The sequence below is a fragment of the Lissotriton vulgaris genome, chromosome 11, assembly GCF_964263255.1.
Source record: "Lissotriton vulgaris chromosome 11, aLisVul1.2, whole genome shotgun sequence".
NCBI classification, from domain to species: domain Eukaryota; kingdom Metazoa; phylum Chordata; class Amphibia; order Caudata; family Salamandridae; genus Lissotriton; species Lissotriton vulgaris.
In genome coordinates, this window is record NC_141699.1 from 942,316,739 (window position 1) to 942,329,210 (window position 12,472).

A 12,472-nucleotide genomic window follows, 5' to 3' on the forward strand; every position below is an offset into this window, starting at 1 on the left:
CTGCAGGAAACACATCTGTGTGGGGCGGAGGTGACAGCGCTGAGGCGAAGATGGAGGGGACAACTATATGCCACTGACTTCTCCTCATATGCCCGCGGGGCGCTGTTGTGGGTAAAGCCGGGAACTCCTTTCGTAATGTCAGAAGTTCACACAGACACGGAGGGGAGGTATGTCCTGGTAAAAGGTCGCATGGACGGGCAACCAGTGGTCCTGGCGTCCATTTACGCTCCAAACACGGACCAGGGCACCTTCCTGGTGCGCATATCAGAGAAATTGGCGCCCTGGCATGGCGTCCCATGGATATTGGGAGGGGACTACAACACGGTACTAGACCCAGTGATGGACCGCTCGGTCCCGCCAAGGCCAGAGGCAACATCCCAGGGGGCCACAAGGGCACTCACACAGTGGGCGACACAGTGGGACCTGAAAGATGCATGGCGCGCGCACAATCCCGACGCTAGGGTGTACTCTTATTTCTCAGGGGCACATACGTTGCACGTCCGCCTTGACAGGTACATGGTGTCAACGGAAATGCTGCCACACATCACTGACTCCCAATACCTGGGCCGGACACACTCGGACCACAACCCCCACACCCTACACATGGCTTGGGAACGCCCGCACCCACCAATCCCCACATGGCGACTGCAACCTGCTCTGCTGCTAGACGCCCCCTTTAGGGACTCCCTGCAGGCCTGCGTAGCACAATACTTTACTGATAACTCAGACACAGCGTCCTCCCCGAGAGTAGAGTGGGACGCATTCAAGGTAGTGGTAAGGGGACACTGCATGAGCACTCAGGGAAGCATACAGAGGAAGTTGGAGGCGGACTTGCGCAGGGTGGAAGCGGACTTACTCTGCAGGGAACAGGAGGCGGTGGGAGACGCGGGAGACCGGCTGCAGGCGGCCCGTGCGGAGCATGAAACATTACTGGAACGGCTGCGACACGTCAACTTCGCGGCCTACTCGGCGCGGGTACACCAGTACAGTGCCAAGCCCGGTAGGCTATTGGCCTGGTTAGTCAGGCAGGAGAACCGCACGGAGCCAGTATCCGTCATCCGCACGGCTGAGGGAGAGCTAGTGTATACCCAAAGCAAGATACATCAAGCGTTTGTGGGGCACTATCAGGCCCTATACAAATCACAACTGAGAGTCTCCACGGCCTACACAGCAGAGTACCTGGCAGACATCCCGTTGCCCTCCCTCACAGGCTCGCAGCAGGACACCCTAGGGGCACCATTCTCCCCGGAAGAAATACGCGACGCCATTTTCGCACTGTCCAACGGCAAATCACCTGGCCCAGAAAGACTACCCGCCGAATTCTTTAAGGCATGTTCGGACACACTGGTCCCGGAGCTGCTCAAGTTGTACCATACTGCAATGGAGGAATCGGCGCTCCCAGACTCGCTCAATGAGGCAAACCTAGTCTCACTGTTGAAGCCGGGTAGGGATGGTGCACACATGGGATCCTATAGGCCGTTAGCCATGCTGAATACCGACTATAAAATCTTCACCTCCCTCCTGGCCCGCCGCCTGGCCCTAGAGGTCCCAACTCTGGTGCATGCGGATCAAAACTGCTTCATGCCGGCGCGGAGCACATCTCGTAACCTGCGCCGCCTCTTCCGGATTCAGGAAGCGGCCTTGACTCATTGGCCTAGATCGGGATGTCTGGTCTTGGACCTGGAGAAGGCCTTCGATTCTGTAGAATGGCCGTACCTGGGGGCAGTTATAGACAAATTCGAGGTGGGAGATGCCTTTGCTGACATGGTCGGACTACTCTACCAGAGACCCAGTGTCCGAGTGAGGACAGGCGGGCTGCTGTCAGAGAGGGTCAGGGTACGTAGAGGCACCAGACAAGGCTGCCCCCTGTCGCCCCTCCTCTTCTCTTTAGCCATTGAACCCCTGGCGGCACTACTGCGGGATAGAGGAGCGGAATGGGGGATCCCGTTGGCCGATCGAACACACACAGTCTCACTCTATGCAGATGACCTGCTGCTTTATGTGCGGGACCTCACCGCGGTACCGGCCGAGCTGTCGGACATCTTCCAGACCTTCGCGGAGGTCTCGGGCCTCAAGGTCAACTGGGCCAAGTCCGGAATATACTCATTCAGCCGAGACCAGGAGGAGTGCAGTGTGCACCTTGGAGGGGCCCGGCTCGCTTGGTACCCAACCACGTTTAAATACCTTGGGCTGCACATCTACAGAGACCCACAGGACATACTGGAGGGCAACCTGGTGCGTGCCATTTCCTCCTTGCGAGCCCAGATGTCCTTCTGGAAAACTCTGCCGCTGAACGTGCCCAGCCGCATAGCTCTTTCCAAAATGATAGCGCTCCCCAGGCTACTTTATCACTTCGCGAATATCCCTACGTATGTCCCCACACGGATATTCCGCGACCTGGAATCAATGCTTCGCGGCTTGATCTGGAACGCGGGACGACCGCGAGTAGCGCTGGCTAAGCTGTACTCCCCGACTGCGGAGGGAGGATTGGCTGTCCCCAACATGGAGCTGTATTACCTAGCTGCACAGCTCCAATGGGTGACGTACTGGCTCACCGATACGCATCTAGACGATACGGCCACTGCAGACTACCAATGGACCCACCCCCAGGTTTGCGCCCTGTTTCACCCGTTGACCAAGGGACCCCGTCCTCTACCCTTGCATATGGCCGTGGCCCGCAAATGCTTTATCCGTAGCCTGAAACTGACACAAAATGTCAGACCGTATGCTCCTGCCCTCCCCCTGTTGGGCACCCCCAGGAGGAGCGGGATGGTAACGCCGCGCAACATGGAACACTGGACCACAGCCGGAGTAGAGACCATGGGCGACCTGTATGCTGACGGGGCCCTGCTCCCGTTTGCGGAACTATCGGAAAACACGGGACTGCCGGCTGGGCAATTCCTATTCCACGCGTCGGTACTGCGGGCATACACTGGTTCCTGGGGAGACATCCAGGATAAACCACTGATGCACCACCTGATCCAATATCTACATGTAATGGGCAGAGGCTCACACATCACGCATTGGTTAGCGCAGGCGCTTCTCATCCACACACAACAACCCACGCAGCAGATCAGGGCTAAATGGGCAGCGCACCGAGGGAGGGATTGGACAGATAAGGAGTGGAACCTAGTCCTAGCCAGCCCTGTGAACGTCCCCCACAACTCCCGCTTCCGTATCATCCAGCTGTACATATTACACCAGGCATATCTAACACCGGATAGAATAAATAGATACTTCGCGATCGACACTGCCGTTTGTCCCAGATGTGACCTGCTGGGTGCGGACATCCTGCACATGCTTTGGCACTGCCCAACCCTGGCCACGTATTGGGGGGAGGTGACATCACTCCTGATTCACAGCACGGGCCCGGGTCTGCCTGACACGTGGGAGGCGTGCATTCTCGGATTATATAAAAGAACCAAACTGAACAAAACGCAGGCACAGTTCTGGGATCTGGGCCTCATCACGGCCAAACGGCTGCTCACTAGGCATTGGAAGCGGCGGGAACCGCCCACCCCGACACACTGGTTCACATCCTTCACAAACTGGGCCAGGGCAGAAGGCACGGCACTTCACCGGGAAGAAATAGCGGGCCTGAGGCAGTTCCCGATCGCACAGCTCTGGGATGGCATACTGGAGTCCCTGCAGGGGGAGGGCGCTGTCAGGGGGCTCACATAGAGTAAGCGCCACCGGGAGTGGGCCACAGAGGCCACAGCTCTATTGATGGAACCACCGCACACCGTGCCGCCCCCCCCAACCCAGACATGGATCACCCAGCGCGCAGACCACAGACACGGCTAGCCACCCACACGGGCGCTCACCGGCGGTCATCGCCCAGCAACACGCCCCCAGCACAGAGTCGTTGACACCGCCCCCGCAAGTGCACTCCACCCCCCCCCCCCACCCCCTTCCCCACATATGTTCACATGTTTGTAGTATCGGACCCCTGCTCACCGGCGGTGGCCTCTCCAACCCCCCACGACACGGTGGATAGACGCCCCAGGCAGCGAACACAGGCGTAGACGCCGCCAGATACACCAACAGCTAGGCTACTCCACCTGACTGCTACACGCGCCACTAACCAGGCCGGCAGCCGGCGAAGCACCGCGGCCCACAGGAGCTGTCCCACTATAAGTCCGAGAACACTTGCGCATGCACACCACTGACCCTCTGATGTACTGAAGCATCATCGGCATACACCACACTGGCCAGAGGTGTCTCCTACCAACACTGTGCAAATGGGACAGATTTGATGTAGCGAAGCCACGAAAGGAACGTTGGGACATACCGATACGAACTGTTCTGTTTAGTTTGCTGAATTCATGGCTCAGTTCTAGAAAAACTAAAAAATAAGGCGTCATTTATGGAACTATTCTTTTACTGATTAAAGGTAATGTGACCATACTGCCTGTGATCTAACATGCCAGAGACACAGGGGGCGCAACGACACGCCCTCCTGTGCAGACTTGCACCCTCACGATTTACCGTTCCTTTGCAGCCGGCCCGCAGGGTTGTAGGCTTCGCTATATGTACTGCACTCTTGAACATTAATAAACGTCTTAAAAAAAAAAAAAAATGGGCACGGATCTCCTTGGAAGAGCCCCACGGGGAGATTCTCAGTCTCACTCTAAAGGATCTCTTCTTCCCCCGGTGACTGAGAGAAAGAGGTAATCTGGGGAATATATGACGTTACAACGCAAACAATTACAACACATATTTTTACAACGCAGATTTTAAATCAAAACTACCATTACTTTGCATGATTTTACAATGCATGCCATTACAAGCATTTTTTAAAACCACCATTACAACGCATTCCATTACAACGCATACCATTACAACGCATACCATTACAACGCATAATACTTTTATGGCAAAAGCAGGGTAAGTGTTTGATAATGTAGGGGTAAAAATAACTATTCCCACTCCAGTGAGTGCAACAGTAGGAAAAGTGTTGGATAGTGTAAGGGTAAACATTACTATTCCCATCCACCCCAAAACCCATACACACCTTAAAACAAAAAAATCTCCATTACTTCCCTTATAATGTGTTGTAATGGCATGCGTTGTAATGATATGCAGTGTAATGGCATGCGTTGTAGTGACATGTGTTGTAATGGCATGCAACTTCTCAGCATAATAAACCCACCCTGATGCCAGTGTGTGATTTATTATACCATGCACTCAGAGGGCATCTTTGTGGCGTCCCCTGAAAAACAACCAGCCTCTGGTGGGTTCCCTGACTGGTAAACACCAGACCGCCACCACGAGGCAGGTTTCTGGAGCTCAGAAACCAATCCTTTCCTGGGCGGAGGTGTTCACACCTCCCCAGGTCAGGAAGAGCCATCTGTGGTGGGTGAGCTTCAAAGGCCTTGCTGCCTTTGTAACGAGACCCCTAGCCTCTCCTGCTATCAGGAGTAGGCTCCCTTCCTGTCTCCCCTCGTTTTCGTCAAGAAAAAGTAGAACAGCCCAGAAGATGTGCCCACCTTCTGTGCCCACCATCTGGCAGATGACAGACACTCTCCAATCAAGGTTAGGGATTGTGCCCACTCCCACATGTGGGGTGAGCACACCAAGGATGTAGTCACCCTAAGGTCAGTAGTCAATGGACTAGTACATGCTGTACGTTTTCACCATCAAAAATATTAAAAGATGCTAACATAATCAGACTTCCCTCAGTAACTGGCCAGTTACCATCCAATAATGGATTATTCTTAGTAGAGTCCTTGATCGTTCTGATTTCGTCTAAAAGGGACAATAAGGACAATAATCACCAGTCACTTCCCCCAGACAAGACAGGTCAGCTACACAACTTTAAAAAGAGCTTTCAAGGCACTCCAGCACCTCAAGAACAGCCCGAAGGTTATTGGTCAATGTAAGAATCCTTCCCACCCATCTGTCAGAACCAACACCTGTTCAAAACTTTATTTCAGAGAACATTGGTCCCTCTGAACATTTTGATGCACTGTTTCTTTGTGCTGTACAGGTGCCAAAAGTTAACCACACTATTACTCCTCATGTAATTTTATCGTGTTTTCATTCTTGACCATGTACGTAATTATGTGTGTACTTTTATGGATAATGGAATATCCGAATAAAGATTATTGACTGAATGACTGACTACTCCTCATGCTCAGTGAATAGCACATTTAAAAGGGAAACAGCCGGAACACAGTGGTCTAAAACAAGAGTGTTCTGACTGCGCAAGAGAAACCACGCTTGCCTTAACCCTACAAATGCCCTAACAACGCATATGCGTGGTTAAGGCAAGGCTTGGTCTAGCTGTCTGTCTGCTGCGGACGGAAGCAGGATGACCTTGCAGGAAGCGGAAAGGTAAGTGGGGCTGGGTATTGTTCTGGGCTGCGGAGTGGGTTGGGACTTGTTTTGTGGTAGTTTAGTGGGCTGGGGGGTCGGGTTAGTTTTATGGGCTGGGTTGGGTCGGGTGTTGTTTTGTGGGCTGAGGGGTGGGGTGAGGGTTGTTTTGTGGGGTGGGGTTGGGCTGGGGGTTGTTTTGTGGTAGTTTAGTAGGCTGGGGAGGGTTTGAGGTAGTTATATGGGCTAAGGGTGCGTCTGGGTTTGTTTTGTGGGCTGGGGTAGGTCCGGGTTGTTTTATGGACTGGGGATGGGTCGGGTAGTTTTGTGGGCTGGCGGTGAGTCGGGGATAGTTTTGTGGGCCAGGGATAGTTTTCTTGTAGTTTACTGGGCTTGGGAGTGGGTTGGGGATTGCTTTGTGGGCTGGGGTGAGTCAGGGGTTGTTTTGTGGGCTGGGTGTGGTTTGGGGTTGTTTTGAGGGCTCATGGTGGGTTGGGGTAGTTTTGTGGGCTGGGGTGGGTGGGGTCATTTTTTGGAGTGGGAGTTGGGGGTAGTGTACAGGGCTGGGGTATTTCAGGGCTAGTTTTCAGGGCTGGGGGGTCGGGGTAGTTTTCAGGGCTGTGCGGTCGGGGATGTTTTCAGGGCTGACGGTTTGGAGGTAGTTTTCAGGGGTGAGGGGTCAGGGGTAGTTTTCAGGGCTGGAGGGTTGGAGGTAGTTTTCAGGGCTGGGGGATTGGAGGTAGTGTTTGCGATGGGAGAGTTCGGGCTAGGTTTCAGGGCTGGGGGGTCGGGGTAGTTTTCAAGGCTGGGGGGGTTGGAGGGAGTTTTCAGGGCTGAGGGGGTTGGAGGGAGTTTACAGGGCTAGGGGTCGGGGTAGCTTTCAGGGCTGGGGGTAGTTTTCAGAACTGGGGGGTCGTGGAAGTTTTCAGGACAGTGGGTTGGAGGTAGTTGTCAGGGCTGGGGGGGGTTGGGGATAGTTCTCATGGCTGGGAAGCTCAGGGGTAGTTTTCGGGTGTGAGAAGTTGGCCTGATATATGATGTTTCCAATTCTGGAACCACCTTGTATCAGTCCAAACAATCCCTTATGGTGTCTGGCTGTAAGTCAACCTTATAGACAAGCTATCGGACTAAGCAGCCTTAAAGGCTTAACTCTAGAGGTCGTGTTAAGCGAGCTGTTTTACCAATCACAATCCTGTAGTATCAAATGAAAGGACACCACACAAGTATATATTATAAAAATATATGTATTTATTACTAGAATACTCCTCTATACTCTTTATGAGTCTAGAAGCACAAGCGTTTAAACAAAAGCACAGTTAAACATACAAAGTTGCACAATTATGGATGAGGGCAGATGGCCACTCAAACCATATATTATGAAAGTGGTATAAGAGATACCAATCGAACAGTGGTTAGGCCTAGTGCCTAGGGAATTGCTGGGAGCAGTCGGGACTAGCAATGCTGAAGTCGGGAAAAGCCAGCGGGATTCGGGTGCAGCGCTTAAAGCACAGGCATGCACCAATGCAAAGTCAATGGTGCGTAAAAGTTATAAAGTTACTGTTTAAGAATACTTCCGCTCAACCTAAAAGGACGAAACTTAAGACACATACACTAGAGGTGTGCACCAGTGTGGGAACACCGGCGTTGCTGAGTTACCTCACCCACAGGAAGTGGGTGCACAGACGCGAAGTAGTGTCGGGTTTTGTCACGCAGGTTGCTGGTGCTTGGAGCTGAAGATGCTGCAGGCGTCGAGACGAGAAGTGTCCGGTGTGATCCAAGGGTGGATCGAAGTTAAAGACGATCTGAAAGCAGAGGGGACAGAGTCTGGGTCGCTTAGCAGTGACCAGGGTGGAACCAAAAGGAACCAGGCAATGTTGGGCGCTTTCAGGTCGTTGATGGGTCGCTTCTCTCTGCTGCCACGTGGACTCTGGGGCACCGAGGATGTCCAGGAGTGGATCACGAGCTGTTCCACAAAGGCTCTTGCTGTCGGCGGTGTCGGCTTCCGGATTGGAGCACAAAACCCTTGGCAAGGGCAACCAACGCAGGATTCAAAGATGGCGTTGCGTTTGGACCAGGAGGGTCAGAGCGGGTGCTCCTTTTCAGAGGAGCGGGTGCAAGTCTGGAGCAACCAGAATCACAAGTTAGATTTCAAGGTTCATTGGCAGAGAGGCCACAAGCCAACTGACAAGTGACCGGGCCAACGCGTTGAGCCAAAAGAAGCAGAAGGGCCCCACGCAGCACTCGGTGAGTGTAGAGGGGTGAGCTTCAGTGCAAAAGAGGCTCAGGGCGGGGGCTTCTCAAACCCTGATGTACTGCTTCGAGGGTCACTCGTCGTGGGCTGCACGGTCAGCGTCTCGTGGTCTTTCCAAGATGGCGGGCCCCACGCTTCCGGTCGCCTCCACGGGTCTCAGCTCTACAGGGACTGTGGATCAGGCTGTTGGAAGGCAGGCACGCTTAGTCTTGTTGAACTCTGTTGCTAGAGTTCCAGCGGGAACTGCAAACAAAGCAAACGTCGAGGTGCTGGATGGTGCCTGTTTGCACAGGGTAGTCACTCCTTGACCACAAGGGAGATTCTTCAGTCTTCTACGTCGAGTAGGATGTCGAAGGGTCCAGAGTTTCGTTTCATAAGTTTCAGTCAGGATAATCTGAGTGCTTTGGCACTTCTCCCATTCTTATACCAATCTAGGGGGCTGAATTACCTGCTAGGTCCCTCCTATGGGTGGGACCCAGGAAGGGGGTGGTTACACCCCTTTCCCTTTGTCCAGGGTCGCGCTGGGACTGGGGCTGGTGTGCCCCAGAACCGGCTTGACCGGATTATGCAAGGGGAAGCCTTGTGCTCCCCAGGCAGTGTCTGGGTTCGTTCAAACCTCCCTGCTACAATCCACTATGTCCTGTCTGGGGTGGTGTGACACCTCCCTGTGACAGGAAACCCTTTGTCCAGGCCTCCTTGGCTGAGTTTCGGTCAGCAGCAGGAGGTCAGACCCGTGCCTGGGGCAGAAGCATCCATTTTGTGGTGCTGAGGCTCCTTTTAAAATCAACCGCGTTTTAGCAAAGTAACATGTCGTCTCCCTCTAGAGGGGTGGAATGCTATCCCCGTCGACAGGACTGTCGAGGGGATAGTATTCCAAATCATATGACACCTTACACGACATGTTTTGATAAAGCCAAACCAAAGTTAACATATAGCCGCGAGGATTATAATGCACTTAATAGTATATGGTATGGCATTATCCCGGAACAGCTTAGGCAATTGGTCCCGACAGCGGCAGACAGGCTCAGCTCATGCTAGAGCACCATCTCACATAAAACCAAGGACTCTGCCTCCAGGATTGTTAAGGCCTGCCATAGGAGTGACTTATAGGTATATATGTGTCCAGATAGGTTTAGATATAGGCATACTATATCTAAGCAAGGGGTGATTACACCACCTTGCCCCAGCTGAGTGATCAGACAGTTGTGTCAATTTTGGATAGCCAGCCAGGGATGGCAAAATATATGCTGCAGCCCCTGGTAGGCCTTGGATGCACCTATGCCCTGGGCACCTATAGTGCACTGTACAGGGGCTGATAAGGTGACCCAAGCCAATTTAGTTATGCACCTAGGGTACATGGAATCCATTTTACAGAGAGAGCAGATAGCCTGGGGCCCTGATTAGCAGGGAACCAGGCCAACTAAGCCGAAAACCAGCTAAACACAAGGCAAAAAATCTGGGGTAACCATAGTCAGGTAGCCACCTTCCTACACAACCCCCCCCCCAAACAAAAGGAGATAAGGCTATCCTTGACCAGGTAAGCCTATATTGCCTGAGGGGCCAAATAAGGAAGTACCTGCACTAGCATGGGTACCCCCTGTCTCATGGTCCACTAAGCAGTCCTTTACCCTTGGGGTATTAGAGGGTCTCCACCATAGGGAATCACTACCTTGGGGGTGTTTATGCAAAGTAAAAGGCTAGTTTTGATATGGAGTATTGAAGTTAGGCTACACTAATTTAGGGCTCAGCTTCCACCATGTGTGCCTTTCTTTCTTCAACTGAGTTGCACTGTGCTCTCAGGGTCAACCTCTGGCTACCTAAAGCTGGAGGCTGGGTCCCTTGTTTTGGCTTACTGGAGGGACAGTTCAGGTGTGGGCCCTTTGGGTCCCAGGTTTGGCTGTGTCCAACAGAATCCATCTGTGGGAGGTCCCTAACTGCTTTTAAGGGGGCTCCCTCAGGAGTTTTTAAAGTTTTCACCTTACTAGGGCTACTAGTTTCGGTGCCCCTAATCTGTGGATGGGGGTGCTTTATTTGACAGGGGGCCCTTTGGGGCTCACTGTCCTTCTTGTCCTCTGCAGCCCTGGGCTGACTAAGGCAAGGCAGAGAGGGGCAGGTTACCTGCTCCAGACTGGGTCCCACCTGAGAACGGTCCACTGCCATCAGAGGCTCTGTCAGGCCAGGCCTAACAACCTCTGGGACAGTTCCTTCATCAGGAGTAAGATCAGTTCCCTGAGTAGGCTGATCCTGTCCTAATGTCTGGTGAAGGGGAGATTTCTCTTCCTCCTCAATGCTCTCTGTTTGTGTGGAGTGATCCATCATTTCAGGCTTCACAACACAGGTATCAGTTTGAGTTTGGGATGTGGCCATCACAGCCCCACCAACCTTTTCAGGAGGAGACTCAGTTTGGGTATGGGCTGTTATCATAACAGCTCTGCTATTCTTTTCAGGAAGGGAGTTAGCCAAAGATGGGGCTGAGAGTTGTTCAGCCCTACCAACCTTTTCAGGAAGGACATCTTGGATTGGGGCTGTAGCCATTACAGCCCCACTAACCTTTCCAGTGACATTTACCATTTTAGAATGGATTTCCTGTTCAACCTCAGCCCAGGCCGAGATGTCCAAATCATTTCCTAGTAGACAGTCTACAGGCAAGTTTGGTGACACTGCCACTCTCTTTGGGCCAGTGACACCTCCCCAGCTGAGACTTATTACTGCCATGGGATGATTGGTTTGTATTCCATCAATGTTTGTCACCTGGTATGTGGCACCAGGTAATAGTTGCTTAGAGGGGACTATACAGTCAGCCACCATGGTGATGCTAGCCCCTGTGTCTCTAAAGGCCTCAACTTTCAAACCATTGATGAGGGGCTCCTGTCTGTACTTGCTCAAAGTATTTGGGCAATCAGTGAAGTTGGCAAACCCCATGCCATTTTCACAGACAGAAGTGGTTGGGGACCTGGGTAAGCCAGGGTCCACCGGTGCTCCAAAAGTAAACCCACCCAGATCCCTGGGGGTGCCCCCACTTCCTGTGGGATTACTGCTGACAGTAACAGGAGGTGTTGGAGCTGTTTTTGGAGGTATATTTTCTTTATTGCCATTCTTTGGACAACAGCTGTCTGATTTCCAATGGCCAGTCTGTAGTATGGCTTTTTCTGAACAGATGAAGTGTCCTGGGACCCACCCCCATCCTTGGAGTTTTGGGGCCCTGGGGAAGTCTTTTCTTTACTTTTATCCCCACCCTTATCTTGAGGCTTGCTTGGTAGACTCCTTCTTCTGGTTATTGTCCTGATTCTTAGGCCTAATCCTGGTTCTGACCCATGTATCTGCCCTCTTTCCCAATTCTTGGGGAGAGGTCAAATCTGAGTCCACCAGGTGCTGGTGTAAGAGCTGGTTCTGACAACTACTTAGGATCTGCTCCCTCATAATCAAATTATACAATCCTGTAAAGTCATGTACTTTGCTGCCATGTAGCTAACCCTCCAGAGCCTTAGTAGCACAATCTACAAAATCAGTCCAGTCCTGTGTCTGTGTCTTCTGGGTATCTCTGAACCTTAACCTGTATTGTTCAGTGGTTAAGCCAAACCCATCTATTAGAGCACTCTTCAGGACTTTGTATTTTGTAGCATCCTCATGTCTGACAGTGAGGAGCTTATCTCTCCCTTTCTCAGAAAATGAGTACCATAAGATTGCTGCCCACTGTTCTTCAGGAACCTGCTGTACCATGCAAGCTCTCTGAAGAGCAGTTATCCACTTGTGGATGTCATCCCCTTCCTTGTAGGGGGGCACAATCTTTGTCAGGCTTCTATTATCATAGGCCCTGTCTTTCTCTCTAGGAATATTGCTGCCACCAGTTGAATCTAATCCACACAACTTTTGTTCTCTTGCTAAAGCAAGTTTAGCTTGAGCCAG